This window comes from Papio anubis, chromosome X (assembly GCF_008728515.1).
Source record: "Papio anubis isolate 15944 chromosome X, Panubis1.0, whole genome shotgun sequence".
Lineage (NCBI taxonomy): Eukaryota > Metazoa > Chordata > Mammalia > Primates > Cercopithecidae > Papio > Papio anubis.
In genome coordinates, this window is record NC_044996.1 from 56,948,687 (window position 1) to 56,974,677 (window position 25,991).

Consider the following 25,991-nt stretch of genomic DNA (forward strand, 5'->3'; position numbering starts at 1 on the left):
GAGACAGTTGCCTTGACTTGACTGGAATAGCATTAGGTTAAATGTATCTTCCAGCCCTTACACTTCAGCAGAAATTGTATGGTCTTGTAATCACTGCTGCCATTCCCTCTCAAAGACCACCCACATTTGGTAATAGCGTGTTTTCCACAGTAAAAGGATGTATGGATTTTCTACTTTATTTAACTTGGTCTTAAAGGGATTTAAATGGTAATTTCAACTAATAAGTTGTTACAACACATTTTATATCACCAGTCACATTTGTGTGCCATTTAAATTTGTGATGAAAAGATCTGCATATAACTTGGACTTGGCTGAAAGGCGGTATGCTTATCACGACCACTTAGGTTTGATAACACGCCTTTGATGGCTTAATCTCACAAGAATAATTTTCCATGAGATTTCCAGATTGTACAGCTGTACATTTAGCTGTATATCCTTTAGAAACTGCCTGTGTTGTAGAATTGATCTTGGTTTTGGCATAAACTGGTAATGGCATAAACATACCGTTTTTAGGACTGTGTTTTTAGTCACCACCTCTGATATGGACACATCCTTCTGTCTCTACCTAATACTAGCAGTTAACTGGTTATTAGTTAATAGATTGATTTCTTGGACAAGTTCATTTTTTTGTAAAAGGCTTTTTATGTCACCATATTTATTTTAGAAATTAGTTGGAATCCTGGATATCAAAAATCAAGTGAGTTAATAGCAGTAGCAACCAAAAAGTTCCTAAAATGCTGCTATGTATACAGCACCATTACCATTTACTGGCAATATAGAGAAATATGTATTTATGGGAGGAGATATACATGCCAAAATGTGGATTAGTAAGGCATGTAGTGAATATTATATACAGGTTGGGAATTAAATTAGAACTTGAAGAAAGACAGACTTCAATAAATAGCAAAGAATGGTCAGGGAACATGAATGGTACAGCATTCCAGTCTGGGCGAATTTGACAGGAGCAACATGTGAGGTTATTTAGAGCCTAACCTGGCACCTCGAACAGGTGCTAGACAGGCAGTTTCATGTTGATGTTGCTCTTAATTACACGTGTATATGCAATGCCATAAAAGCTATAGTTAATTGATTGAAATGTAATATTGTTATTTATTATTGTTATTTCAGACAGTACTTTTTAGGTGAGAATTATTATTTCAGGCATATTTCTCTTTACATGACTACCATCAATGTATGAAAAATGCCCACTTTTTATTTTGCATTGTTTGCCTCCTGGTAGGAGCAGGAAGGGAAAGGAGGAGAAATAAGCCTTAGCTCTGGTTGTTTTGTTTCTCTTGAATTGCTACCTAGTAGCTGTTACCAACACCTCCTTTCTCTTCTCAAAAGGTTCATTACATTTCTTGACCACTAGGAATATGTTTAAAAAAACCAACAAACAAAGAAACGAAGTTCCACACTACTTCCCAGAACAAAATATGTAAACAACAGTATAAAAACAACATACCTGCAAGTTAAAAAAAAAAAAGAGTAAGATATTGAGATGGGGTGGCTGTAGGTGTCTACATGAAACTTCTCTTACCACCCCCTACTACCCCTCCACACGTATTATGTCCTCTTTGTTTTCTTCCATCAGTATCTAAAATGCTGCTTTTCACTTTTTAATTCAAATACAGAAACCGACTGGGCATCAGCTTATTTTTTCCCAGCTTCTGTGAATCTCTAATGAAATATCACTACAACAAAAATGAATTCTGAAGTCCCCTTTTCATAATAGTGAGATTTTTACCTGTTCCCTAATGCATGTGAATGCCAGCTTCCTGACCTGCAATTTCAGAAAGCATCCTCCTTTTTGTTCACAAAGCAACATCCTAACTACCGAGTGCGTTGAGTGTTCAGCAAAAGGCCATACACTACAGTACTGTATGTGCTGGGGCAGGGATGGAGAGTAGGCAGGTGCTCTGCTATATGGTTCAGTAATTAGAGAATTTCATCATTTGAATTTGACTGGGCTCTCTTTCATTCCTGACAACATGAGCCATTTCAGCTGTGCTATACCATTGCATTAAAAGGTCACATTTCCACTGTCAGAGCAAAAAGTGAAGAATCGAAGAATTCTATTATACAAATAATGCAGATTCTGTTTTTTTGTCATGTTTGCCTAATGTTACTCAGATAATTATTCCATTGTGTTTTGACCTCTGAATATATTTACTGACAAGGAAATAAAGATTAAATATATCTTTATAGTGTAAACAACTCTGTTGCCATCCTTTGTTACAGCCAGGTTTAAAACTTGAAATGAATCTATGAGATGGGGAAAAATTTAACATAAATACAAGCTGTTAAAATGGAATGCTATTATGTTTAGTATACTCTTAGTATTTTGTAGAGTATAATGCTTAGGGAGCTGCATCTTACTTCTTCATTCATAGACATCATGTTTCTACCAAAAAGAAGAGACATTGAACAACCCCTCTCTCTGTCCCCTACTGCTGACTGTGTAATAGGTGATGGGACATTTCACTGATCGTTTCTGCATTTGTGTTAGGATCTTCTTTTTCTTGTTTGATTTAAGCCATAAAGAACTGTTGTTGCATGCTGATGAGTCACTGGGTAAAACCTCCAGTCAGGTTTTTCTTTTTCTTTTTTTTTCATTTTAGCTAATTTGTTTCAGAAAGTTAGACACCTGTCTTGCTTTTAATCAGGATCCTCTAAGGTCAGTTAAAACCATTTCCCATAGCTGTTTAAGATGTGCCTGTGGCTGGCTGCCTGACCAGGTGAATAAGTAAACATTTCAGTCATTGCTCATGAGAATAAATCACCTTGCTTGGATGGGGCTTGGAGAGAAAAGTGAATCAAATGCCACAGAGTCTTAACTGTAGCTGTCTCCGCGCTTGGTGGAATGCCTCCATCCTTTGTGATGCAAAGAGTAATTTATTTCTTCCCAACAGCAGGTCAGCCACAAGGATTTAGTTTCCTTCCAAGGTGGGGGAGCTGATTTAACCTGCCGCTATGCTTTTCTACAAGATTCTTATTTACAACAGTTTCTTAATGAGTTATGTCAGAGTAGCTGCTGGTATGATCCTCTTGATATCAGGGCCTGTGAAGCAGAATGGTTAATGATGCACGCCTTGCTAGTTTCAGTGAACATTACAGAGTGACTGGCTACAGCACCATGGACTAGATGCCAAACTCATAATAAATGGAACAGTGCCACCTTTTGGCCATAAGGTAGGGATACAAAGTAGGATGGCTAGGATTCTGTAAGTCACACAGGTTATTTAAAACTATTTATGATGGATTTAGTGGTCGTGCAATCCTCAAATTCATAGTAATCAAATTCTTTTTTTCGCTTTGCTTTCTTCCTTTTTTCCCCATTGTGGCAGTATCTATGATTTCACTGTATGCATTTCATAAAATAATGATGCTTTGGAGAGACTAAATTTTGCTGCATTCTAATTAAGTTTTACACAAGAATGAATTAAACATGCATTATGCAGATAATATGAAGGATAACATGGTTACCATTGTACATACAGCAACTTCTTTTATATACTGACAACTAATTTGTGGAAACATTTTGGAAAGAAATTTGAAAGAAGGAAATTAATTCAGTGTTGCAGTATTTGTTTGTGATTGTGAATTGGACACTGATTTTAATTTTAAAAGCATTTTGGGTCTTTTTCTTTTCCTACACATCGTTTCTTATGTGGCAATAACATACCTATTAATTTGAGTATAGTTAAAAACATTCACACATTGAAATTCATTTTTCTCTATCCATTTTTTGGTACATTTTATTTTGTAGAGCAGTTTCAGGTTCACAAAAAGGTTGAAAGATATAGATTTCCCATATACTCCCTGCTTTCCACATGTGCATAACTTCCTCTGTCATCAACATTCCCCACCAGAGTGGTTTGTTAAAATTGGCGAACCTACACTGACATATTATAATCACTCAAAATTCATATTTCACCTTAGGATTCATTCTTGATATTTATTATACATTTGAAGGGTTTGGATAAATGTACAATGATATCTGTCCACCACTGTAGTATCTGTACTCAATTTTTAGAAGAAAGAGGCAAATTACAAGACAGCTTGGTGATAGTAAGGGTTTCATCAAGAAAGAAAATCTCAGGGTATGTCATGACAGATATCAATAAGCAATCAATCCAATTTCCTATGCCATTTACAGTTTAGTCAAAGTCAAATGTTGATAGATGTCCAGAACATGAAAGACTTGTATTCTAGAATTCTAAAAAACTTCTAAAATAAACAAAAATATGTTCACTGGCTACTTACTGCAAGAAAAAAAGTTTTATTTTTTGGTTCAAAATTAGTGCATAACTCACAATCCTAAAATAATATTGCAACATTCATTTAAATTCCCTGTGTATAAAAAATTTCCCAAATATTTCCTCATATCACTTGTCACTGCATAAAAGAAATTTCCATGTGTACTGAAACATTTTTAAAATAGTTTTCGACATTTATTAAATAAGAAATCTAATCTGCATCTTAATGGTAAATTATTGGAGACAGTTTCCCTCAACCTTAAGTGGACCTTTAGGCATTTCAGCAAAATTGGTAAAAGTTATTTTTGAACTATTGGATCTTCCCGCAGTGAAGGTTGATGCTTATTCAACTAGACATAGGGCACCTTTTCAAAGTGAGAGAGGGTGAAAACTTGTTTCTGTGGGTGATTTAATGGCTCTTATTCAAATGCTACCCACACCTTAGGCCTTCTATTGGATTGATGTATTTACTCATAACCCTTGGGCTGGCTCCTGAGGCTTTTCCACCTACCTTCTATATTTTGATGTTATCATTCTAGACGAAGTTTTAAAATGAGTAGAATTTTTGCTTTTTTTTTCTCAAATCATCAATACTATGTAATCCAGCATGTTTCCCATTGTGTCTTAGTAGCTAGAAAATGAAGAAAATGTCAGTCCCAAACAGTAGTAACTAATATATCTCAGGTACCCAGGAACATTAAGTTTCTCCAGATCTCTTTGATGATCCCTATTCCGTTTATCATTTTAATTATCACGAATTACATTACACTTTATTTCGATAGTGTCTTAGTCACCTCAGGCTGCCATAACAAATTATGATAGACTGGGAGACTTAAACAACGGAAATTTATTTCTCATAGTTCTGGAGGCTGGAATGTCCAAGATCAAGGTGCCACCAAAACAGATTACATCCTGAGGCCTCTTGGTTTGTAGGTTGTGTGCTCACATGATCTCTTCTTTGTGCATGTGCAGAGACAGAGAGATGACAGAGAGAGAGAGAGAGAGAGAGAGAGAGAGAGAGACAGAGAAAGAGAGAAACAGAGAGTGAGAGAGCGAGCTCTGGTGTCTCTTCTTATAAGGGCACTAATTCCATCATGGGGCTCTACTCTCATGACGTCATCTCATCCTAATTACCTCTGGAAGGCCCCATCTCCAAATACCATCACACTGGGAGTTAGGGTTTCAACATATGAATTTTGGAGGGAAACAATCATTCTATCAAAAACAGATAGTTTCTTCAAATCCTTTAGGAAATAAATAGGGCTCAACTATAAAACTCTAAGAAAAATGTCACATGTGCAAGAGCTTGTGTTAGGCACTGAAGAGGATAGAAATATATTTAAAATAAGGATTTTACTTTTGAAGAATTTTTACTTGTCATTAAAACAAATGCAAATACAGTCATACACCCCATAACGTTTGGGTCAATGACAGATCACATATGTGATAGTGGTTCCATAAGATTATAATGAAGCTGAAAAATTCCTGTTGCCTAGTGGCGTTGTAGCTGTCAAAATGTCATAGTCCAAAACATTACCATGTGCTTATGGCGATGCCACTGTAAACAAACCTACTGTGCTGCACTCATATAGAAGGATAGCACATACAATTATGTACAGTGTACAATACTTGATAATGATAATAAACTATTATATTACAGCTTGATGTATTATTACTATTACTACTATTTTATACTATACCTTTATGATTAGAGTGTACTCCTTATTTTAAAAAAGTTAACTGTAAAACAGCCCAGGCAGGTCCTTCAGGAGGTGTACCAGAAAAAAGGCATTGTTATCATAGAAAGTGGCAGCTCCATGTGTATTATTGCCCCCAAAGACCTTCTAGTGGGACAAGATGTGGAGGCAGAAGACAGTGTTATTGAGGAATCTGACCCTGTGTAAGCCAGGCTAATGTGTGTGTTCGTGTCTTCATTTTAAATAAAAAATTTAAAGAGTAGAAAAATAGACAATTAAAAATTAAAAATAGAAGAAAGCTTATCAGATAAGAATATAAAAAATATTTTGTACAACTTCACAATGTGTATTTTAAGCTAAACGTGATTACAAAAGAATGAAAGTTAAAAATTTAAAATTCATTAAGTAAAAAAGTTAGAGTAAGCTGTTTATTTTGAAGAAAGAAAAATATTTTTTAGTAAATCTAGTATAGCCTAAGTGTACAGTATTAATAAAGTCTACAGTAGTAAATAATAATGTCCTAGGTGTGCACATTTACTCACCACTCAACTACTGACTCACCCAGAGCAACTCCCAGTTTTGAAAGTTAGTCCATTCATGGTAAGTGCCCTTTAAAGGTGTAATATTTTATACTGTATTTTTACTGTACCTTTTCTACGTTTCGGCATGTTTAGATACACAAATACTATTACGTTACAGTTGCCTACAGTATTCAAAACAGCAACATGCTGTATAGGTTTGTAGTCTCAGAGCAATGTTATATAGTTTAGGTGTGCAGTAGGTTATACCATCTCGGTTTGTGTAAGTGCACTCTATGATGTTTGCATAAAGACAAATTGCCCGACACATTTTTCAGAACATATCCCCGTTGTTAAGTGGCGCACAACTGTGAGTAGATTGCATTTGGCTTCATAAATTGAACTTACTTTCCAAAATTAGTATTTATAAATCGTGTATCTATAGTATTAAAACCAACAAAACATATTTCAAATCAAATTTTTGTCTTTTACATGCATAAAATGTGTTTAATTTATTATGTTTAGATATATAAATATTTTTATTCTTGTAGGAAGCAATATATTTAGTTTTTCTTTTCCACTTGGATAGAAAATACTACAAACAAATTCCATTCATTATCTCAATGCAGTTGTTGCATATTATACTTGATATACTTCATACATAGATGTAATATACTGTATGATGTATCAAAGGTAAAGTATTTTTTCTTCTGTCAGAATGTACCAAACGATGGAAATTAGGAAGATTAAATATATACTTATCCTTAAGTATACATATATATAATTAAATATAATATTCTACTTAAAGAAACTGTCAGGATTGAGAGGCCATAAGATTTATATTTTCTTTCTTAAATGTTTTGAAAATTCTTGTGATTTTTCCGTGTGTTTTTCTTTTACTTTTTAAAGAACCTACTTCAAAGCCTTCTTAAAAGTCACCTTTACTGCCTTCTAATGTATTATAAACAAAGAGAACGTCCTTTCTTCAAATATGCAGGGCTCCTAAGAGATGTCACTGGTGTGTCAAACAAAAATCAAGAACTTGCTCTTTTATCGGCATTATCAAGCCCATCCAGTAGTGAAAGACTAGTGGCAAAGGCACATGATAGGCCAAAATTCAGATTTATTTTACCGAATTCACTCCTCTCATATTTCAAGGAACAAAATCACGCACCAGTAGAAACCAAATTTCCTTCTGCTTTTATCTTATTTCCTCTTTTTGATTCATAGCTCCTGTCAGCTTTGGGTAGAGATTTGCTGAACCATAAAATATCTGCCTGCCACTATGGTTCATTATATAGGTTCACTGCGTGGTCGGCGATCTACAAGGTCTTCCTGACTCCAGATAACTCCCTCGACTGACCTGGACTAGTACCTGACTAAAAAACAGCTTCCCTGCCACTGCCCCATCGTGAAATAGAATATATGAGCAATAAAAAGTAAAATGCAATATTCTTTAATAGACATTAGTACATTGAATTTTTCAGATTGTTTAAATTTAAATTGTGAAAAGACCTCAGATAACACAACCAAGAGAGAACTGAAAGGATAGCTTTCAGTATTAGAGTATGACTACTTTGACTACTTGGTGCATAAATGCTGACTCTGAGAAAGGACTGTGTTTGTTTGGTCTTTTTTTTTTTTTTTTTGGCACAGATTTATAATTTATTAAAAGAAGAAGAAATAGAAAATAAAAAATTTTTACACTGATTTTAAAAAGATTACTCATGAAAATTATTGAAGAAGACTTATTTTCCTCTTTTTTATTTTTTATTTTTATTTATTTAAGCTGCACATAATTAAACATAGTTGATTACTTCTATTCTTTTGTCTTCTAAATATTAGTCTTTCATTTTTAATTTTGCCTGTGGGGGGTGAGGTTATACCATTTATTTTAATGGACCTCAAGTGAATAAAAATGACTTAATTATTAGTAGGATATGAAACACACTATTTGTCTTCTCTTGCAAAACGTCTGGGAAGATATTGCATAAGAGTTCTTTTAGAAGTCAAGATACAGGTGTGCATGCAGGCCCTGGGTGAAGCTGTACAGAAGTGAAGAAGGGAGAAGATTTTATTAAAGATTAACTAAGGTTTCTTCATAATTTTACCTAAAATCCAATCTGTTCTATATCTCTCAGTAAATTGTTACTGAAGGACAGACTCTTGAAAAAGTATAATGCAGAACAGGAATAGCAAGAAACTAGGCATTATGGGAGCCCTATACTACATTCTTAAATGACGTAAAAATTGTCAGATTTATTTCCAGATTATACTAAGATGTGTGTGCTGAAAGAATTTGGTTAACTATTTCTTCCAGTGTACATTTTTATTTTTATTTATTTATTTATTTTAATTTCAATAGGTTTTCGGGGAACAGGTGGTGTTTGGTTACATGGATATGTTCCTTAGTGGTGATTTCTGAGATTTTGGTACACCCATCCCATGAGCAACCTACAGTGTACCCAATGTGTAGTCTTATATGCCTTGCTCCCCTCCTTCTCTTCCCGCAACGTGCCCAAAGTCCATTGTATCATTCTTATGGCTTTGTGTCCTCATAGCTTATCTCCCACTTATAAGTGAGAACATATGATGTTTGGTTTTCCATTCCTTATTTATTTCACCTAGAATAATGATCTCCAAGCCCATCCAGGTTGCTGTGCCATTATTTTGTTCCTTTTCATGGGTGAGTAGTATTCCATGGTGCGTGTATATATATAACATTTTCATTCTCCAGTTGTTGATTGATGGGCATTTGGGCTGGTTCCATATTTTTACAATTGTGAATTGTGCTACTATAAACATGTGTGTGCAAGTGTCATTTTCATATAATGACTTCTTTTCCTTTGTGTTGATCCCCAGTAGTGGGATTGCTGGATCAAATGGCAGATCTAATTTTAATTCTTTAAGGAAACTCCACACTGTTTTCCATAGTGGTTGTACTAGTTTGCATTCCCACCAGAAGTGTAAAAGTGTTCCCTTTCACCACATCTATGCCAACATCTATTATTTTTTATTTTTTTCATTATGGCCATTTTTGCATGAGTAAGGTGATATCACATTGTGGTTCTGATTTGCATTTCCCTGATAATCAGTGACACTGAACATTTTTTCATGTTTTTTGGCTGTTACATATTTTCTTTTGAGAATTTTCTATTCATGTCCTTAGCCCACTTTTAGAACTGATAAATGAATTCAGTAAAGTTTCAGGACAAAAAGTCAATGTACACAAATCAGTAGCACTGCTATACACCAACAGTGACCAAAATGAGAATCAAATCAAGAACTCAACCCCTTTTACAATAGCTCAAAAAAATACTTAGGAATATACCTAACCAAGGAGATAAAAGACCTCTACAAGGAAAACTATAAAACACTTCTGAAAGGAATCATAGATAACACAAAGAAATGAAAACACATCCTATGCTCATAGATGGGTAGAATCAATATTGTGAAAATGATGATACTGCAAAAAGCAATCTACAAGCTCAATGCAATTCCCATCAAAATACCATCATCATTCTTCATAGAACTAGTAAAAATAATACTAAAATTCATGTGGAACCAAAAAACAGCCTGTGTAGTCAAAGCAAGACTGAGCAAAAAGAACAAATCTGGAGGCACCACATTACCTGACTTCAAACTATACTACAAGGATATAGTCATCAAAACAGCATGGCACTGGCATAAAAATAGGCACATAGAGGCCAGGCGCGGTGGCTCAAGCCTGTAATCCCAGCACTTTGGGAGGCCGAGATGGGCGGATCACGAGGTCAGGAGATCGAGACCATCCTGGCTAACACGGTGAAACCCCGTCTCTACTAAAAAATACAAAAAAACTAGCCAGGCGAGGTGGCGGGTGCCTGTAGTCCCAGCTACTTGGGAGGCTGAGGCAGGAGAATGGCATAAACCCAGGAGGCGGAGCTTGCAGTGAGCCGAGATCGTGCCACTGCACTCTAGCCTGGGCGGCAGAACGAGACTCCGTGTCAAAAACAAAAAAAAAAACAAAAAAACAAACAAACAAAAAAATAGGCACATAGACCAATGGAACTGAGAATAGAAAACTCAGAAGTAAATCCAAATATTACAACCAACTGATCTTCAAGAAAGCAAACAAAAATATAAAGTGGGAAAAGGACATTCTACTCAACAAATGGTGCTGGGATAACTGGCAATCCACGTGTAGAAGAATGAAACTGGATCCTCATCTCTCACCCTATACAAAAATCAATTCAAGATGGATCAAAGACTTTAACCTAAGACCTAAAACCATAAAAATTCTAGAAGGTAATATTCAGGAAAACCCTTCTGGACATCAGCTTAGGCAAATACTTCACGATCAAGAATCTAAAAGCAAATGTAACACAAACAAAGATAAATAGATGGAACTTAATTATACTAAAAAAATCTTCTGCACAGCAAAAGAAGTAATCAACAGAATAAACTGACAACCCACAGAATGGGAGAAAATCTTTGCAAACTGTTCATCCAATAAAGAACTAATATCCAGAGTCTACAAGGAACTCAGACACATCAACAAGAAAAACATAAACAATCCCATCAAAAAGTGGGCTATTTCTTCTACTGTACATTTTTACTTAATGAAAATTACATTATGTTCTTTTGTTTTTAATTTTACTTTTCTTTGGGATGATTAATGCACATGGCAAGTACTCTAATAGTCCAAAAGTTATAGTGACAAATGAGCATCCCAACTCTAATTCTCATGCTTTCTGTCCTGTTTCTCAGGTATAATTTATATTAGCAATTTCTTAGGTATTCCTCCAGAAATAGTCTCTGCATATACAATGATATCTGTGTGTATCTTCACTTATTCTAACCGTAATGGAAGCATACTCTACACCTTGACTTCCATCTTCCTTTTCTAATTTAAAATGTATGTTGAATGTCCTTCCATTTAAATGTAAATACAGCTTTCTATTATTAACAGCTGCATGTTATTTTATTATATGTATGTATCATAATTTATGCAGTCCATTACCAAATTAAGGACATTTGGGTTGTTTCCAGTTTGTCTATACCATAAACAAATTTATAAGAGCTATTCTTGCATGTTTATTTTGTGTGTATATGCAAGCATATCTCTGAATAAATTCCTAGAAATGGAATTGCTGGTTGAAATTGTATGTGCATTTTAAATTTCAACAAATATAAGTTATTAGGTTTTAATACTGTATTAGATAATGTGGTGGACATCCAACACTAAAGGCTGACTGTGATTTAAGCTTAATGTGTTCTTTGTTCCACATTAGAAAACATTAGAAAAAACTATTTTAAAATTCATATGGAACAAAAAATGACGTTGCATAGCCAAGACAATCCTAAGAAAAAGAACGAAGTTGGAGACATGACACTACCCTTCTTCAAACTATACTACAAGGCCACAGTAACCAAACAGCATGGTACTGGTACAAAAACAGGCACATAGACCAATGTAACAGAATGGAGAACTCAGAAATAAAACTACACATCTACAACCATCTGATCTTCAACAAAGCCCACAAAAACAAGCAATGGAGAAAGGATTCCCTATTTAATAAATGGTGCTGGGAGAACTGGCTAGCCATATGCAGAAAATTGACACTGGACTCTTCTTTACAACTTATACAAAAATTAACTCAAAATGGATTAAAGACTTAAATATAAAACCCAAAACTATGAAAACCCTAGAAGAAAATCTAGGCAATACCATTCAGGACATAGTCATGGACAAAGACTTTATGATGAAATTGCCAAAAGCAATTGCAACAAAAGCAAAAATTGACAAATGGGATCTAATTAAACTAAAGAGATTCTCCCAGCAAATGAAACTATCATCAGAGTGAACAGAAAATCCTACAGAATGGAAGAAAATTTTTGCAATCTATCCATCTGTCAAAGGGCTAATATCCAGAATCTACAAGAAACTTAAGCAAATTTATACGAAAAAAATCCAGACAACCCCATTAAAAAGTGGGCAAAAGACATGAATACTTCTCAAAAGAAGACATACATTCTGCCCACAAACATGAAAAATAGCTCAACACCACTGATCATTAGAGAAATGGAAATCACCTCCTCACGCCAGTCAGAATGGCAATTATTAAAAAGTCAAGAAACAACAAAGTGCTGGCGAGGATGTGGAGTAATAGGAATGCTTTTACATTGTTGGCGGGAATGTAAATTAGTTCAACCATTGTGGAAGACAGTGTGGCAATTCCCCAATGATAAAAAGCCAGAAATGCCATTTGACCCAGTAACCCCATTACTGGGTATATACCCAAAGGAATACAAATCATTCTATTATAAAGATACATACATGCATATGTTCATTGCAGCACTATTCACTATAGCAAAGGCATGGAATCAACCAAAATGCCCATCAATGAGACTGGAAAAAGAAAATGTGGTATATATACACCATGTGCAGCCATAAAAAGGAATGAGATCATATCATTTGCAGGGACATTAATGAAGCTGGAAGCCATTATTCTCAGCAAACTAACGCAGGAACAGAAAATCAAACACTGAGTGTTCTCACTTATAAGTGGGAGCTGAACACTGAGAACACATGGAAACAGGGAGGGGAACAACACTTACTTGGGCCTGCAGGGGGAAAGTGGATAGGGAGAGCATTAGGGAGAAGAGCTAATACATGCTGGGCTTGATACCTACATGATGGGTTGATAGGTGCAGCAAACCACCATGGCATACATTTACCCACGTAACAAACCTACACATCCTGCACATGTACTCCGGAATTTAAAAAAAAAAAAAAAAAAGAATTACAAAAAAATGTTCCACATTTGTTAAGTAAATATTTCTTTAGCATCTATTAGAAAGACAGCAGAGTTTCTTCTCTCAGATTCCAGTAGTGTATGTGGTTGATATGAAGGACGGTTTGCATAGTTGTTCTCATTTATTCATGCCTGAGGCTTAGTAAAGATAGATCTGGCTGCCTGTATTTCTCCTGTCTTGCATTTCCTTTTTTCCTAGTGCTACTATTGTTGTAAGTATTAGTCTTGGGGCCAGAGAAGAATGTACAGAAATTCTCTCGGGACAGCTTAAAAAATGTCCCACTTCTCCCAGAAAGTTGTACCCCCAGGTTATTGCTAATAAAGAGCAATTGCAAACTATACCTTTCTGATGTTAAGTCATCCTTCTTAATCTGAACATTTTCTTCTAATAATTGACTTCCTCGAATACTCAACATTTTCCACATGTCAGCTCTTGATACTTACCACAGTTTCATAGATTCATGTTCCATGTGTAAGGTAATGCAATGTCCACATTGGGTTTTCGAGCACAGCTGCTTCTAGTCAGCAGTAATAAAGCGATCCCTATATCCAATTATATGACCAAACAATTAACAACAGCCTGTGTACCCAACACATTGTTGGTTGGTTGCTGCCTCTATTCAGAAGTTGGTAATGGTAATTATGGAAGTAGCATATTTCATCTCGTCATACAACAGGCAAGATGAGTAAGGCATTTGTTTAGAGCAGCTGGTTCTTTGGATGGACGGAAACCCAGATGGAGTAGTTCTGAGTGACTGAGCATTAGTAAGCTTATATAGCGCTCTGGCAATAGTCATCTCTGCTTTGGGAAGATTTCAGTCAGTCATTACCCGCTAAGAACTTGGAACAAGAAACTAGAATGTAAAGAAGATACTTTGAGTGAAAAAAAAAGTGATTTAAAGAACAAATAAATATTTTATGTATACCAATCATGCATTATGGTTATTTTGGCATATTATAGCTTTTAGAAAATATAAGCAAAACATAGCTAGACTAATAAGAAGACAGAGAAGATTCAGATAAACACAATTAGAAATGATGAGGAGGATATCACCATTGACACCACAGAAATACAAACAACCATCAGAGAATAATACAAACATGTCTATGCACATAAAATAGAAAATCTAGAAGCAATAGATAGATTCCTGGACACATACCCCCTCCCAAGACTGAACTAGGAAGAAATTCAATCCCTGAATAGGCCAATAACAAGTTCTGAAATTGAAGCAGTAATAAATAGCCTACCAACCAAAAGAAGCCCAGGACCAGATGGATTCACAGCTGAATTCTACCAGATGTACAAAGAAGAGCTGGCAAATTGAATCCAGCAGCACATCAAAAAGTTTTCCCACTATGATAAAGTAGGCTTAAATGCCAGGATGCAAGGCTGGTTCAACGTACATGAATCAATAAATGTGATTCATCACATAAGCAGAACTAAAGATAAAAACCACATGATTATCTCAATAGATGCAGAAAAAGCATTTGATAAAATGTAACATCCCTTCATGTTAAAAACTCTCAATATGCTAGATGCTGAAGGAACATACCTCCAAATAATAAGAGGCATATATGACAAACCCAGAACCAATATCATACTGAATAGGCAAAAGCTGAAACGATTCCCCCTTGAAAACCAGCACACGACAAGGATGCCCTCTCTTACCACTCCTATTCAACATAGTATTGGAATTTGTGCACAGGAAAATCAGGCAAGAGAAAGAGATATAGGGCATTCAAATAGGAAGAGAGGAAAACTGTCTTTTTTTGCAGATGGCATGACCCTATATCTAGAAAACCCCATCGTCTCAGCCCAAAAGCTTTTTAAGCTGACAAACAACTTCAGCAAAGTCTCAGGATACAAAATTAAGGTGCAAAAATCGCTAGCATTTCTTTACATTAACAACAGGCAAGCTGAGAACCAAATCACAAATGAACTCTCATTCACAATTGCCACAAAAAGAATAAAATACCTAGGAATACAGCTAACAAGGGAAGTGAAGGACCTCTTCAAGAAGAACTACAAACCACTGCTCAAGGAAATAGGAGAGGACACAAACAAATGGAAAAACACTCCATGCTCATGTATAGGAAGAATCAATATCGTGAAAATGCCCATATTGTCTGAAGTAATTTGTAGATTCAATACTATTTCCATTAAAATACCATTGACATTCTTCACAGAATTAGAGAAAACTGCCTTAAAATTTATATGGAACCAAAAAAGAGCCTGAATATCCAAGGCAATCCTAAACAAACAAAAAACAAAGCTGGAGGCATCATGCCACCAGACTTCAAATTATACTACAGGGCTACAGTAACCAATACAACACGGTACTGCTATAAGAACAGATACATAGACCAAGGGAAAGAAGACTGCACATCTACAAGCACCTAATCTTCAAGAAATCTGACAAAAAGCAAGCACTGGGGAAAGGATTCCCTGTTTAATAAATGGTGCTGGGATAATTGACCAACCATATGCAGAAAACTGAAATTGGACCCCTTCCTTATACCATATACAAAAATCAACTCAAAATAGATGAAAGACTTAATTGTAAAACCCAAAACTACAAAAAAATACCTGAAAGAAAAGCTAGGCAATACCATTCAGGACATAGGCATTGGCAAAAATTTCATAACGAGGATGCCAAAAGCAATTGCAACCGGAGCAAAAATTGACAAATGAGATCTAATGGGATCTAATGAAACTAAAGAGCTTCTGCAGTGCAAAAGAAACTATCACCAGAGTAAACAGACAGCCTACAGAATGGGAGAAAAATTTTGCAATGTATGAACCTGTCAAAGTTCTAATATCCAGCATCTATAAGGAAATTAAACAAATTTAGAAGAAAAAAAAACCCATTAAAAACTGGGCAAAAGACATGAACAGACACTTCTCAAAAGAGGACATACAGGTGGCCAAAAAACATATAAAAAAAGCTCAATATCACTGATTATTAGAGAAATGCAAATCAAAACCACAATGAGATACCATCTCACACCAGTCAGAATGTCTATTATTAAAAAGTCAAAAAACAACAGATGCTGGTGAGGTTGTGGAGACAAAGGAACACTTTTACATTGTTGATGGGAGTGTAAATTGCTTCAACCATTGTGGAGGACAGTGTGGCAATTCCTCAAAGACCTAGAGGCATTAATAGCATTCAAATCAGTAATCCCTTTAGTGGAGGTATGGCCTAAGGAATATAAATTGTTCTATTATAAAGATACATGCATGTGTATGTTCACTATAGCATTATTTACAGTAGAAAAGAGATGGAATCAACTTAAATGCCCATCAATGATAGAATGGATAAATAAAATGTATACATACACCAAGGAATACTATGCAGTCATAAAAAAGAACAAGATTATGTCCTTTGCAGGGACATGGATGGAGCTGAAGGCCATTATTCTTAACAAACTAACGCAGGAACAGAAAACCAATTACTGTGTGTTCTCACTTATATGTGGGAGCTGAATGATGAGAACACATGGACACATGGGGGAAAAACAATACACACTGGAGCCTCTTGGAGGGTGTGGAGTGGGAGGAACGGTAACATCAGGAAGAACAGTTAATGGATGCTGGGCTTAATACTTGGGTGATGAGGATGATCTGTGCAGCAAACCACCTTGGCACACGTTTATCCATGTAACAAACCTGCGCATCCTGCACATGTATCCCTGAAATTAAAATAAAAGTTGGAAAAAATTAAAAGTTCTTCAAAAACTAAAAATAAAATTACCACATGATCCAGCAATCCAACTACTAAGTGTATATCCAAAAGAAATGAAATGAGTCTGTCAAAGTGATATCTTCACTACTATGTTTATTGCTGCATTATTCCCAGTAGCCAGACATTGAATCAGCCTGTATTCATCAATTAACGAGTGGATAAAGAAAATGTAGTGTGTATGTATATATATTCCATACACACACACACACACACAGACACACACACACACACAATGGAATATTCTTCAGCTCTACAAAGGAAGGAAATTATTTCACTTGTGACAATATGGATGAAACTGGAAGACATCATTTTAAGTGAAATAACCTAGATACAGAAAGACAAATACATAATCTCATTCTTACATGAAATTTTTTTAAAGAAAACATTGAACTCATAGAATCAAAGAATAGAATGGTGGTGACCAGGGAGTGGGGATGAGAGGAGGACTGAGAGGGAAAAAACCCACAAAGTATAAGCAAAACAAATTACAAATTAGATTTATAGTAAACTTTTTGAAATTAAAATACATTTTTATTTCACTCTGGCTATAAATAATGTGCTATACTGAGTTTTGTTTATAACAAAATTGGGTGAAAAACAAATTGGAATTTGTACAATTTATATTCTCAAATATGAACAGATAATTGGAAAAGAGACAGCTGATACTGCCAGTGGTGTCTCTGACTCTGGTTTCTAGATATTCTTTTGGGATAACCTCTCTGGGTCATAATATACTGCCCAGAGAATTCAGTAAACTACTTTTTTGTGCCAAGAGCTAGATGCCTATCAATCACTAAATTTTTTTTTATAAAATGAGGTATTTTTCTGAGAAAATTTAAATTTTTTTCCAGAAAGGATATATATTCCTGTCAGAAAAACTAAATGGCTATTCTAATTTTGGATCTTCCTTGTGGAATATCATATTATCCCCTGAATATATTGAGGATTTTTGATATGTTTTGATAGATTTATTGACTTTTTGCATTAATTGATGACTGAACTTGTCATCAGTAAAGCAATGTTAATATGACTTAAGGAATCACAAGATATCTTTATGGTCCAGTTATTTTTCAAAAAGTAAATGTGAGCAACTACTTGATCATACAGTCCATTGCTTGGTGCTGAACCATTACAGTAATTAAAACAGTACTTGAAATTGGTTACCATGGAATTTATGTTCCACTCATGTGCTTTCTTGAAAAAATCAAGCATTTGCAAAAGGCTATGCAAAGAGGAGATGTTAAAAAAAGAAACCCTCATTTAATAAGACATTTATTTATTTTGTTCCATGAGGTAGTGTAAACAAAAATAAAATAAGATAAATTCGATTTGGCTAAAAGGCCACACAAGGTTAAAAAAAAAGAAAGTTTCATAGGGGCAAATTTGTTGTTAGCAGCTTCATTCCATGTGTTCATTATATCATACCTAGCCAAATCTAGACATTACCATACTTACTTAAATATTTTCCTTTCTCTCATATATGCTCACAATGTTATGTTTCCCGCATAGTATTTGGTTGGTGCAAAAGTAATCACGGTTTTTGCCATTGGCAAAACCAATATTGAAGACAGTTTTGCTAACAAGTGGCATCTTTTTTTCAGTTACATAAATTCTATAGTTCCTAAGTCCTTGTAAAACGGGTAGGTAAACCTTATTTGATGTTTCTGTCTGCTTTTTGGAGGGAGGCACTGCTTGAAATCCCCGGTCTGCCTCTCCCAGTTTCCGCAAAAATTTATTTACCACAGTTACCGAGGCATTGTCCCTCTTCTGCTGGCTTTTAAAAAAGTACTCATAATTCATGGAATTTTTTTCTCCTACATTTCTCTAGTGTTTTTCAAGGGGGTTTCAGATGTGGAAAAATGGATTTGTGTGTGTGTGTGTGCATGCACTTTTAGTGTTCCCTGAAAAGAACCAGGGAATGGGTAACATTTAGAGAATTCTTCAAATTTTTGGTTCTTCAGAGGACTGCTGATTCAGATAGTCATAAAATCTGGCATTGGAATTTATGTTATAAGCTGCCCTGATTGTCGATATACACTCTGTTAAAACAGCATATTTGTATGATCTCATCCTTAAAATATTTGGGGTAAGAGCATGAAGTATTTGAATAAGTATGGTAGATGAAATCTTTATTAATATTGCTTAAAATATTACCCAGACAATTTTTCTTTCAGTTCACTATGTCACTAGTAGTTTTTTAAAGTACTTTAATGACCCCAAAGAATTGAGAATTGGTATTAATTTCCATAAATCTTTACTTATCAAACATGAGTTTTGTTTCCTTAAACTCAGTAAAAGTCTAGAGCAATCATTTCTGAAAAGCAAAGTAATTTCTAGGTGTCCTTTGATTACTTTTTAGAGTTACTACTATGTGCATATAACATATATACCACAGATGAGGTATACCAATAAGTTTGAGAGAGCTGTATATCAAAACACTGAAAAATAATCTGTAGAAATACTAAGAATGATAGAAAAATCCATAGTTTTTTTTTTTTTTTTTTTGGTTTTTTTTTTTTTTTTGTACGGAGCCCAGGCTGGAGTGCAATGGCGCGATCTCGGCTTACTGCAACCTCCGCCTCCCGAGTTCAAGCGATTCTCGTGCCTCAGCGTCAGGAGTAGATGGGATTACAAAAATCCGTAACTTTTAACTCCAAATAATACTTTTTTATTAGAAAAACTGAAACATTTCAAGATTGATAGTGAATTTGATTGGTATATGTATGCAAATATCTAATACTTTCGTACATGTGTAAACTTTTACAAATCTCCCATTTGGGGCGAGGCGCGGTGGCTCACGTCTGTAATCCCGGCACTTTGGGGGGCCGAGGCGGGTGGATCACCTGAGGTCAGGAATTCAAGACCAGCCGACCAACATGGTGAAACCCCATCTCTGCTAAAAATACATGAATTAGCCGGGCATGGTGGCGGGCGCCTATAATCCTACCTACTCGGGAGACTGAGGCAGGAGAATCACTTGAACCCGGGAGGCAGAGGTTGCAGTGAGCAGAGATTGCACCACTGCACTACAGCCTGGGCAACAAGAGAGAAACTGTCTCAAAAAAAAAAAAAAAAAAAAAAAAAAAAAAAACCCTCCCATTTTGTTCCTAATATCTTATATATATTAAGGAGAAAGGAGAAGAGAAACTTCAGAAACATTTTTTATCTACATAGAAATTTGATTCCAGATGTATTCCAGAAAATGTGCTATTGATTATAAATTTATATCTGAATTCCAGTAAGTTTCTTTTCCTGAATCAGAACTCCTGTGTTTTTGTAGCCTATGAAGGTGCTGCTTTCATATTCAGGACAACTGACTCTAATTTATAAGATTCTAGTCAATAAAGTTCAATGCACTTGTGGTTGTACTGTCTGCTGCTTAGTGTTTTCATATTAATGGAATAACAGCATATGGCCTTTTTAACTACACCAAAGAAACAAATTCAATGAGTTTCCAGTTTTGTGCCAAGACTGTATTGTTTTTCTTAGGTTGATAAGCATTGGAATTTGGCTGTTCTCCAGGTATGTTTTTGATGAGCGCTGCTGCTTATGAAAGAGAAAGGATATCATTACACCACATCAATATATGATTGCAAACTGCCCCCAGAAATTTTGTTTCACCTGCTAAATTGGGATTTGATCTTGTACTCCTTGCCACATTCATTAAAAAATTAGAAATTTTTTATTTTATAAACTTTAAAAATTTTTAACTTTTTTGTAATCATGTTTACAAACACACATAGCTGTACAAAAGTGTTTTCTTTCTTTATACCCTTATTCTATAAACGTTTTTCTATTTTTTTTAACTTTTGCAACCATTTTGTTAAAAACTAAGACAAACATTTACATTAGTCTAGGCCTACGCAGGGTCAGATCATTAATATCACTGTCTTCTACCTCCACATCTTGTCCCACTAGAAGGTCTTCAGGAGCAGTAACATGCATGGAACTGTCATCTCTTATGATAACAATGCCTTCTCTGGAATAACTCCTGACGGACCTGCCTGAGGTTGTTTACCGTTTTTTTTTTTTTTTTTTTTTTTTTTTTTTTTTTAATAAGGAGTACACTGTAAAATAACAGTAAAAATATAGAATAAATAAATACATAAATCATTAAAATAGTGTTTATTGTCATTACGAAGTATTATGTGCTGTGCATATACTTTTATATATCTGGGAGCACAGTAGGTTTGTTTAAAGCAACTTCATCACAAACATATGAGTAATGTGTTGTGCTACAATGTTACAACATCACTAGGTGATAGAAATTTTTCAGCTCTATTATAATCTTATGGGACCACCATCATATATGCAGTCTTTTGTTTACTGAAATGTTGTCATGCAGTACAAGACTATATAATCATTAAAAGGAATGTATTTCTTTCTAATTACTGCTCTAACTTTACTCTGTTACAGTTATCTATTGCTGCATAGCAGACTATCTCAAAACTTTGGGTTTAAAAATAATAATTTATTATATCTCATGATCCTGTGGGTCAGTACCTCACACTAGACATAGCAGGAATGGCATGTCTCTGCTTCACAATGTCTCAGGCATCAGCTCTGACAACTCAAATGGATGCAGACTGGAGCAGCTAGGGGCAGGGTAAGCCTGCCTGACATTCTCTCTCTCTCTCTCTCTCTCTCTCTCTCTCTCTCTCTCTCTCTCTCTCTCTCTCTCTCTCTCCTCTCTCTCTCTCTCTCTCTCTCTCTCCCCCTCTTCTCCCTCTCTCTATTTCCACCCATCTTTCTCAGCACCACTAGGGCTTCCACACAGTACGGTAGCATTTGAGTAGTTGAACTTTTCTTTTATTTCCAACTTTTATTTTAAGTTCAGGGGTACATGTGCAGGATATGCAGGTTTTTACATAGGCAAATGTGTGCCATGGTGGTTTGCTGCACAGATCATCCCCATCACCCAAGCACTAAGCCCAACAACTACTAACTCTTCTTCCTCATTCTCTCCCTCCTCCCACACTCAGCCCTCCGACAGGCCCCAGTATGTGTTGTTCCCCACCATGTGTCCGTGTGTTCTCTTCATGCATGGTTATGATTATTTTGAGTATGTTCCTTAAATACATAGTTTATTGAGAGCTTTTAACATGAAATGATGTTACATTTTATCAAATGCCTTTTTTTCATCTATTGATATAATCATGTGGTTCTTGTATTTAGTTCTATTTATGGGATGAATCACATTTATTGATTTGTGTATGTTGAACCAGGCTTGCATCCTCGGGTTGAAGCCTACTGGATCATGGTGAATAAGCTTTTTGACGTGGTTCTGGATTCAGTTTGCCAGTATTTTGTTAAGTATTTTTGCATCAATGTTCATCTATGATATTGGCCTGAAGTTCTTTTTTTTTTTTTTTTTTTTTTTTGATCTCTGCCAGGTTTGTTATCAGGATGATGCTGGCCTCATAGAATGAGTTAGGGAGGAGTCCTTTCTTTCATTTTTTTTTGGAATAGTTTCAGTAAGAATGGTACTAGCTCTTCTTTGTACCTCTAGTGGAATTCAGCTGTGAGTTCCTCTAATCCTGGGCTTCTGGATTGGTAGGCTATTTATTACTGCCTCAATTTCAGAACTCACTGTTGGACAATTCAGGGATTAAATTTCTTCCTGGTTCAGTTTTGGGAGGATGTATGTTTTCAGGAATTTATCAATTTATTCTAGATGTTCTAGTTATGTGCATAGAGGTGTTTTTAATATTCTATGATGATTGTTTGCATTTCTGTGGGGTTAGTGGTAATATCCTCCTTGCTGTTTCTATTTGTGTTTATTTGAATCTTCTCTCTTCTTGATTCATCTAGCTAGTAGTCTAATTTATTTATTTATTTTTTTTCAAAAAACCAACTCCTGGATTTGTTGGTCTTTGTAATAGTTATTTGTATCTCAATCTCCTTTAGTTCAGCCTTAATTTTGGTTATTTCCTGTCTTAGGTGTTGGTTTGCTCTTGGTTCTCTAGTTCTTTTAGTTTTGATGTTAGGTTGTTAAATTGAGATCTTTCTAACTTTTTGATGTGAACATTTACTGCTATTAATTGCCTTAGCTGTGTCCCAGAGATTCTGGTATGTTGTATCTTTTTATCATTAGTTTCAAAGAACTTCTTGATTTCTGCCTTAATTTCATTATTTACCCACAAATCATTCAGAAGAAGATTCTTCAGTTTCCATTTAAGTGTATGGTTTGAGATATTTTCTTAGTCTTAAATTCTATTTTAATTGTGCTGTGGTCCGAGAGTGTCGTTGTTATGATTTCACTTCTTTTGCATTTCTGAGGAGTGTTTTATGTCTGATTATATGATCAATTTTAGAGTATGTGCCATGTGGCAATGAGAAGAATGTATATTCTGTTGTTTTGGGGTAGACAGCTCTGTAGATGTCTGTCAGGTCTATTTGGTCCAGTGCTGAGTTTAGGTACTGAATATCTTTGTTAATTTTTAACCTCAGTGATCTGTCTAATACTGTCAGTGGGGTATTGAAGTCTCCCACTATTACTGTGTGGGAGTCTAAGTGTCTTTGAAGGTCTCTAAGAACTTGCTTTATGTATCTAGGTGCCCCTGTGTTGGGTGCTTATATGTTTAGGATAACTGGGTCTTCTTGCTCAATTGAACCCTTTACCATTATATAATGCCCTTCTTTCTCTTTTTTTGACCTTCGTTGGTTTAAAGTCTATTTCATTTTTTCTGAAATTAGGATTGTAATCCTGACTTTTTTATGTTTTTCATTTGCTTGGTAGATTTTCCTCCATCCCTTTATTTTGAGCCAGTGGGTGTCGTTGCATGTGAGATGGGTCTCTTAAAGACAGCATGCCATTGGGTCTTGCTTTTTTATCTAGCTTGCCACTCAGTGCCTTTTAATTGGGTCATTTAGCCCCTTTACATTTAAGGTTAGTATTGAAATGTGTGGATTTGGTCCTGTCATCATGATGTTAGCTGATTATTATGCAGACTTGCTGGTGTGGTTACTTTATAGTATCACTGGTTTGTGTGCTTAAGTGTGTTTGGTAGTGGCTAGTAATGGTCTTTCCTATCCATATTTACTGCTTCCTTCAGGAGGTCTTGTGAGGCAGGTCTGGTGGTAACAAATTCCCTCTGCATTTGCTTTTCTGAAAAGGACCTTATTTCTCATTTGCTTATGATATTATCATAATTTAACTATATTATTAATTAGGAGATTTGCTCTGTATGATGGCAATGGATATTATGTTTATTGAGACTTCAATTTGTACTCATAATGTAAATACTTTTCGATGAGTGTTTGAAATAACTGGTACTCTGTAGCATTTATACTTATCCATTAGATGAGATTTGCTAGTTACATTATTGAAATATTTTATACTCTTGCAGAATTCTTTGACTTTTCAATTTACTAAATAATGGGAACGACATCCACTAAAAACCTCCAATAACAACTGTGGATTTTAAAATTTCTGTTTTACATGCATAATTGCTTGCTTTATATAATTTTTGGCTCTTAATGGTACATACATATTTATAATTGTTTTATGTTCTTGGTAAATTTACCTTTCATCATTATGTAGTCATCCCATTTATCACTTTGCCATAAAGTTCAATGTATTTGTTATCAATATAGCTAAACTAGTTTTATTTGAAATAGTATTTTTTATAATTTTTCTTACAATTTTATTTATAGTCTTTTTTCCCTTTTAGTTGTATCTCTTAAGAACAAAGTACGGCTAGATGGAAAAAATGTATGATGGTCTTTTTCTTTTAATAGGACCATTTAGTTCATTTACAGTTAAGTATTGCTATATTTAAACTTATCTCCATCATCTTATTTTATGCCTTCTATTTGCACTTTTATGTATTTTATTTTTATCTTCTTTGACTTCATTTGGTTTATTTTTTTCCCATTTATTTTTCCTCTATTATTTTAGAATTTATATACTCTGCACCTATTTCTTAAATTAAAAGCTCAGGATATTTAATGTGCTTACTTAATTTATCAATGCCTAAATTAATGAACCTCTTTAAATTTCCCTAATTAATATGAGAATATTAGAGCACATTACTGACAGTAGTATATTTTAATTCTAGGTAATAACTTCATGAAATATTATCTTTACAGAGTCCATATTTACCACTTTCTTCACTATTCTTTCCTTGTTTTATCTTGAGCCTCCTATCTGAGATCATTTTCCTCCTGCTTGAAATATTTCGTTTGGTATTTTTTTAGTGGCGGTCTGTTGGTATAAATCTCAGTAAGTTTTAGGTGGCCTTAAATTCTCTTTATTCCATCCTTTTCTTTTTTTGCAGTCAGGAACAAGGTCTCACTCTGTCACCCAGGCTGGAGTGTACTGGCAAAATCATGGCTCACTGCAGTCTCAACCTCCCAGGCTCAAGTGATCCTCCCACCTCAGCCTCCTGAGTAGCTGAAACTACATGCCTATGACACCACTCCTGGCTAATTTTGTTTATTTTTTGTTGTAGAGATGAAGTCTCACTATGTTGCCCAGGCTGGTATTGAACTCCTGGGCTCAAGGGATCCTCCCACCTTGGCTTCCCAAAGTGCTGTGATTAGAAGCATGAGCCACCACACTCGGCCTACATCCCTTCTTAAAATATATTTCTCCTGGGAATAGATTTCTAGGTTGATGTCTCTTTTTTTCCCTCAGCACAAAGAAAATACAAATTCACTGTATTCTGGGTCATAATGTTGCTTTTGGAAAGTCAACCATCAGTATACTTACACATTTTAGTATGTGATTTGTCTTGTCTTTTCTGGCTGCATCTAATATTTTTCTGTTTGTGGTATTCTTTACTTTTGCTATGATGCATACAAGGATGGATTCCTTTTTATATAAACTCTTTGAGATTTGTTGTGCTTGTTGAACTACCAGTTCAACAATCTGTCATATTATTGTTTTAAATTCTATAATATTCTCAGCAGTTAAATCTTCAAACATTATACCTGCCTCTTTCTCTCCCTCCTCTCTTTTTGGAACTCTAAT